Source organism: Balearica regulorum, chromosome 1 (assembly GCF_011004875.1).
Source record: "Balearica regulorum gibbericeps isolate bBalReg1 chromosome 1, bBalReg1.pri, whole genome shotgun sequence".
In the NCBI taxonomy this organism is placed as follows: Eukaryota; Metazoa; Chordata; class Aves; order Gruiformes; family Gruidae; genus Balearica; species Balearica regulorum.
In genome coordinates, this window is record NC_046184.1 from 173,446,157 (window position 1) to 173,453,936 (window position 7,780).

Here is a 7,780-nt window from a genome sequence, read left to right on the forward strand (position 1 = left end):
TTTAAGTTATAGTTACACCTGTGGGGACATCACTTGTATTTTTTTTTTATTGGTATAGTCCTCCTCTAATTCAAAATATGCAGATGCTGGAATCTGAGTTTGGTTCATCTCCCTGTGTGAATGCCCCGCTTACCAAGCTTCAGACTGTGCAGAGAAGAACACAAGATATAATAGGATAGTGACGGTAAAGATTAGAGAGAGTTTGGAGAAATCAGCTTGTCATGGTGAAATTTCAAGCCTTATTCAAGGAGTACTTATTTTATCCAAGTATTACTTCATTAGAGTAGGGAGCAAAATCCAATTCTGTGCACATTCATCTGAAAAATTTCTGCACATAGGATGAAAGAGAAATACATGCATGAGTCTTGTAGAACTTTGCAGAACTGCAGTGCTGAATAAAAGCATGGAAATCTTCATCCTAATGATGCTCTTGAAGTCATGGAAATCTAGATCAAAATAGGAACTTAAGCCATGCCTCCAAGAATTGGGGCTAGCACCATAATGATGGTCATATATTACCGTGTTTCAGCTTAATCCTGCATGTGCCTACGCACATGTTTGGCCCTACACATCATCCTGGTTACATGTCATCTTACACATCATTGAGTCTTGTTGAGATGATGATTTTGGAAGATGTTTAGGGACAAGGCTATTAATATGTGTAAGTATTAAAAGGATTGGGCTGAGAACTGCAAGTAAAAGCCCAACTAATATTCTAAACTGGACAGATGGATATGATATGCTTTTGGCAGGCTTTCGCATTTCCCCCTCAAACAGGTCACAACTGCTTATAAAACAGGGTTTTACTGCAGCATTCACTTATATGATTTATTTTTCCTATGCTTAGAGTTTATAACTCATTTGCTCCATTTCCTATTGGTATTTCTTCCCTCTGTTTATCCCCAATTTGTTTATATATGTACATATATTCCTTTACATAAATAAATATAAATGTTCTCTCCCAAATACTTATGTTTTCCTGAAAACAGTTTATGTTCTTGTATCAAACTATTTAGATAAAAATTAGGAAGATATTAAATTTTAGCTGATTTGATTGCATTCTGTCACTGAGATTGCATTCTGTCATATTACAGTATGTTGAATATTGTGAGCAAAGAATCATGACAGCAGGTAAAGTCAGAATGTGTAACATTTACTACATGCTTGCGTTACAAATCTGGGAAGGAATATTAGAGATAAAAACAGGTCAGAGACAGATTTGTTCTTGTTACAATGATTTATTTTTTTTTACTTTCATATAGAGGAGCATCATGGCATGGGCCCTTTTCTTGATTATAGTTGCCTGGTTCTGATTATGGATTTGGGGTGATCCCACATAGCTCAGGAGACTTCACTGCTACTTCACACTATACCAGTGTGAGAACCAGTCCGGTAATGAAACTGTGCTGATGCAAAGTTGGGAATTATTTGGATCTCATCTTCTCTCCTTCAGCTCACCTGAATAAATCCTGTAGACTTTGAAGGACATTATCATGATTTTCTTGAACCATCCAGCTGTAAGTCATTATTCTTTTTGCAAAAAACTCTGCTGATTTTCTACAGGTAATAATGGTTTCACCATTCTTGACTTTGGTCTGATTTCTATGAATGGATGGAGATACCAGCCACGATTTTGTCTTGGGTGATCAGCAGTAGCAGAACAACTCAAGGCCTTTAAGGAAGGATTTTAAAAACACATTTTACTAGAGTAGGTTTGAGTACAAAATTGTGAGCCAGGTATCTTTATTGTCACCCTCAGTCTCAACTAAAGTCCATAAAAGGCCTCCCATTAATCTCACTGGGAAATGGATCAGGCCCTATCTGCCTTCCTGTGCTCTTCTCCTGCTTTTAAGATGAGACAAAACAGAGGGAAGGGATATCAAGGTAATTTCTCCCACTTCAGAATTTGCAGTAAGCCACACCCTTGCAAATTTTGCTTCAATGGAGATGCTTTTCTGTAGACCTAATGTATTGATGAAAACACCCATGCAAGCAATCTTACTTCATGACATTAATATTGAATGTTAGCTTTTAAAAAATTACCTGGAAAAGTTCCTACCATCTGCCTGTGGTTCTGCATTAAAGAAAATGAGACTGACCCATGGAAACAGTTGCAGTTTTTGACAGTGTTGTTTTCCATAAAAAAACAGTTCCACATCCCTTCCATACTTTAAGGCACCAGATGGCTTCGTTTCTTGCCTCTGTTCTTAAAGACATATTTATATATTCAGAATACCTATGTATACTCAAAAAGATCCATTTTCTCCAATACATGTGAATTCATTTACATTGCCACAGAAATCTACTTCTGTTTGTCCATGTAGCAGAATAACACCTCTATAAAAGGTGTCAAGGAAAGTTTTGGTTGCTCCAAGTGGCTGTTTAATAGATTAAAAAAAAAACTTTCATTGCAGCTTGCATCAAATTGGAGAGTATTAGTAGGTTTTCTGAAATGAATTCCATAGGCACAGTACAGTGAAGTATAAATAGCACAGAAAATAGCAATAGCAGCATAAGTGGAATTAGCTAACACACTTGTTTCTCTTCAGAGAACTCTGTGGATATAGACACGTGCTGGTGACCCCATTTCCTTTGTACTGGTGACCCCAGACAAACAACAGGATGCTGTGGGAAAACTTGTATTGCCATATTCTACCCCTTCTGAGGAGAAACAGCATCAGTTTTCAAGACTATCTTTATTACACAGCAAAAGCAGAACAACAGATGAAGTACTAACCCTGCACTACTGCTATACAAATAACCAATTTTTCAATTTTCTGGCAGTTCTGAATTTGTTTTAGGTTGACCTATAAAGTAATTTGTCATACAGAGTATTCAGCTAGCTTAAAGCAAAAGGAAAAACAATTCCAGCTCTGAATGATGCATTTCTTCAAAAGAGTTGATATTTCTTTGCACAGCTTAATTAAAATTTAAAATTAAATTTTTAATTTTTAAAAAAAAGTTTATTTCGAAAAATTTTAAAGCTGAATGTTTGGGGGTTTGTTAGACTTTTTAGGATTTTGAAAGAATTGGTTTATACTATGTCCATGAAAATGTAGAAAAAATAATGAGATTTTACTGGGGAAAAATATAATTTGATCTTCTTATACCATCCACAGGGTCATGAAGCAGTTGTTTTAGTTAGAGGACCATATCTTCATCAGAACTGATCACATAAGTGTGTCCCTCAAAACAGCTGTGACTGCATGGTTTGCAACACATCAAGTGCCCTTTTCGATATCCCATTTGCCCAGCATCCCTGTGGTAACTACAAGAATTGCTAACATCAGAATAGACTGGGTCCCCAGTGCAGGCTGCCTTTATACATCTGGATCTTCTTATCTGTCTGAATAAATGAATGGAAAGAAGAAGGAATCGGCGTTGAGTGATCTTCCAGCTTTGCATGATTCACTAAGAGAACTAGATAGTCCCACTGCAAATGGCTCAAAGGCTGTAGGTGGGGAATTGTGCTATTTTCGGCTTTGTAGTATTAAACACAGAAAAGTAGCTTTATGGTTCAGCTTATTTGGTAATCCTTTCTTAATTATGGGAATATATATAAATGTAAAATGAAAGCCTATGCTCTTTTAACTTCTCATTTTTCTGTGTACAAATTCCTCTTCAGCCAAAGAGACACCGAGAGTGGGATACATCTCACCTGACCTTACAAGAGTAAAAAATAGGGACCTAATTCAAAGCTGGTCTCCATAGGCTTCCTTTATAATTAATAGAAAGACATAGGTACCTTCACAGAAGGATTCATTTCAGAAGAATTGTTCTGATGCCTACATTAGGATGAGATGAATAGCCTTCTGAAGGTGTCTATCTTTTTCCATTGATTTAAAAGGGACCCTAGTGTGACTTAGATGACTGAGGCAAGTGAGATTAATCCTACCTTGAACCTAAAGGGACAATATGGCTTGGTTTCTATAAATGTACATAGACTTCAACAAGACTAAGGAAATTTCCATTACAGATCAAAAATTTCCTATACTACATATTTTCTGAAGAAGACATTTATAAACATTTGCTTAAGGTATTTCTTATAGCTATTAAATATGAGAAAATAAGAGAACAGGACCTTCCTCTTTCCCACCCTGTCCTCAACAGGATGCTTTTGAGTATCTGCGTTTACATTTTGCTTGACTGATCGAGCCAATTACTAGTATGCAAAAAAGCAGTGCTGAACTTCAGGGGGGGTAGGATCATCCAAAAAGAATGTCCCTGACTTCTATAAAAGGAAAAATGATGACTTTATTAGCACACTTCTATAGTCAGACTAGCATGCCAGGGTGAACAAATGAATGCCACTTTTGAAAGGCTGTGCGTGTATCCTGACCTGGGAAGTGTCTAACAATGGGTGCAATTATCTTTTCCATGATGGCATATCATTAGTTTTCACTTTAATTGTCACACTAGTCACTTGACAAAGATTTATTTGATGTCCAATACTACAAGCCGAGCTGTGGAAATACTCGTGAATTAGAAAGAATTGTACCTTTCCAGGGACAAGGACTGTTGGATCTCCATGCCGAGGTTTAATTACACATAGATTTACAGTGTACTGCTACTTCTAAGAGATGGTGAAGTAGCTAAACATGTATTTCTGAGTGGGAATGGCAAACAAAGAATGAATCCCCGAGCTGTCTTTTTTCAGAGACAGTGGGAGAGGGGAACCAATTTATATGTACTGCCAGAAAACCTAAAATAAATGCAAACTGATAATTATACTGTACACAGATTGACTTTTTTTTTTTATAGTCACAATGTTTGTACTAGCAAAATTTAAATGCAGTCATGTTAATGCACTTGAGCTCTTCCTCATTGTTCCAGCCTCCCCCAGCAGTTGGGGTCAGCGCTAAGGACATGGAGCACGTGAAGTATGGTTGGCCACAGCAAGACCCAGATGCTAAGCTAGGGATGATATCTTTTCAGTAGCTGCATCTGGCTCGTTGGCAGGCTCCACAGGCTGATCTGCTGGCAGGCCTGGATTTGCCTCTGGGTCTGTCATCTGTCATGTTGTTACGCTGTTGATGGGCTGTCTCTGCCGCCTCACCCTCCCAGATTGCATTTGCCTTTCAACCACTTTTGCTGCTGAGGATTATGCTGCTGTTCCAACATTTAAGGACGAGGGGATGGCAGTACATTGCTAAGACATGTAGTTCAGAGTGCAAGACCAGGACAGCATTCTCAGAGTCAGAAATACGCTTGGCACACGCTTGTTAATGCATGTTTTAAAAACCAGCCCTGCAGATTTGGAATTCACTTGCAGCCTATTTGTTATGCTTTGCTGCTACTTAGTAATTCAGGGCTCCGATGACTCATGCACCTTTGTTTTTAATTATGACACTTTCATTTCAACATATACCTGATGATGACATATACAATTGTTGATTAGCAAAGCAGAAGCCTTAATGAGCATGGGGTAGCTTAGTGAGCTGGCTGTAAAATAAATATGAAATGTATCACAGATTTCTCCATTCTCTGCTGCATGGTGCATAATAACTTGAAGAAAACAGTTAAAATAAAATATTAACGGGCTAGCAGAACTGGGAGAACAGCTCACTGTTAACATGCCCAGTAGTGAGAGAAAATTTCAGGTTTCATTGTGTATGCTGCACCATCTGCCTAACAGAGAGCCTAAGCCGTAGGCTCTCCCGAGGGAAATAGCTGTGGATAAGTTATTCAATTAGAACAGCATTATTGGCCAGTTACCTTGGAGAATTGGGTTGATGATGTTGTGATTATCCTGCTCTACATTCCTTCATGTCCCAGACAGCCTGCATTGCTTTGCAACTTCCTTAAGCGTTCACTCAGCTGTACAGTAGGTGAGCAATTGAAACAGGGAATATCAGGGATGCCTGAAAGAAAATCAATTCTGAATGAACTTTCTCTGCTTAGCCACAGCCTACATATTCTGAGTCATATTGTATTTTTGTGGACTTCAGTGTAGTAAGTGACAGAACTGGCAGTGGGAGGAAAGAGAATTTCATTGTGTGCATTTAACCTGTGGCTGGGCACCAGAATTCGTATGGTACGTTACAAAACAGTACAATGCTCCTTCAAGTGCGACATCCTTATTAGCGACACAGAAGCTTTCAAAGACTGCAGCGAAACGTATTTTAAGAAACTACTTTCTCTCTTTGTCACCAAAGTTCCAAAGTGTTTTTTCTCTTCTTTGAAACTTTTTTTTTGCAAAACAGAACAAATCAGGATCTGATCCCAATCTTGCAAGCCTGTTTTTTGCTGACCTCCTGCTGAAGTTAATGACATCTAAGAAGCACCATCATATACTCAAAATAGAACTCAGTCTCACTATGCAACCTGCATAGGAACATGGAAAAACCTGCTTTTTGGTATTTTTTTTTAAATAAGCAATGCTGCACCTTAAAATTTTTATTTAATTTTTTAAAACAAAATCATAAACCCCACCCTTTTTCATTGCCTGGTCTTGCTTTAGTTGCCCCTGATCTACTTTGCTTTCATCAGCAATAGGATTTTAAGACAGTGGGGACTTGCTGTATCATTTTTTTTGATGTCTTGTATCACACAGGCTATAGAATTTTTAATATCATTAAATGAATTGCTGCCCCTTTTAACTACGTGGCAAGGGTTTATGATTTTCCCATCAACACTCAAAAAATCTTTCAATTTTTAATTGTTTCTATGCTCAAAATTGTAGTCATATTTCCTTCCTGGTATGACATGCACCGATCTAGTCTGGAAAATCTAACAGGGAATGTTACAAGGGGAATTCTTGGGAGAGGCACATTTTTTTAACTGTGCTTTAATCAGAGCTGAGCTCTCCTGGAAAGGTGACTTATGCCTGCTCTGAGTTCACATCACTATCAGTAATCTTTTCCTCCTTCTTCAAAGCCGAATGTCTTGTTAAACAAAGATGTACATCATCCACAAGGTCCACAGGAGGGAGGCATTTGCGAGGTGACAAATGAGGTCATTGGCTTTGCAGCTGAAGAGTCCTCAGATGAGTTCAGAAAGGTCCAATCTCTGAAAACAGCAGTGATGCTGCATGACTGATAACACCAGGTCAGTTCATCTCCTTGCCATTTATTTTTCATTGTATATTATGGGTGCAGATGAGCAGCAGGGAGACAGCCTGCCTGTTCACCTTGTCCTTGGTGCCGTGCCTTGCTCAGGAAGAGAAGAAACAGAGTCAGCCATCCCAAACGCCCGGAGCAAGGCAGGCCCTGAAGGAAGGAGAGGGAGGACTGTGAGGCTGTGGGAGCTATTGTGCTTCAGGAAAATTTGGATCATGATAGTTACTTCTTGTGTAAAGTCACTTGAAGGGACAGGATAAAAAACAATGTCTAGGAATGAAGTAATACTATTTATTAATATCTGCTTGCATCAATTGTTTTTAATCCTTTTCTGCAAATCCTCTTCATGATGCATCTTACGTGACTTTATCTCCCAGATCTCATCCTCCCTTTTGTCTGAACAGCTGATACCTCCGGAGGGCATCTGCTGACCAGGGTGACTTGCACCACTACACCTGTGTGACTTTTAGGCAATGGGGCACAGGCTTTAAACTTTGATTGCAGGGCACCAACACATAAGGCATGAATATTGATGAAGTGCTGCTGTGCCACGTGTGCTCATGCTGCTAATGATAAATATGGTAATAATAGGAGTCCCACACCCAGCAAGAAAATCCAGTTTTTCCTTTGTGCTGCCTCACTGAGTGACTCTGGAAAGGACAGGATTCATCTGTCAGCTCCTTGTAGAGCCATAAAATATATTGACTTTTTAACTTCTTTCA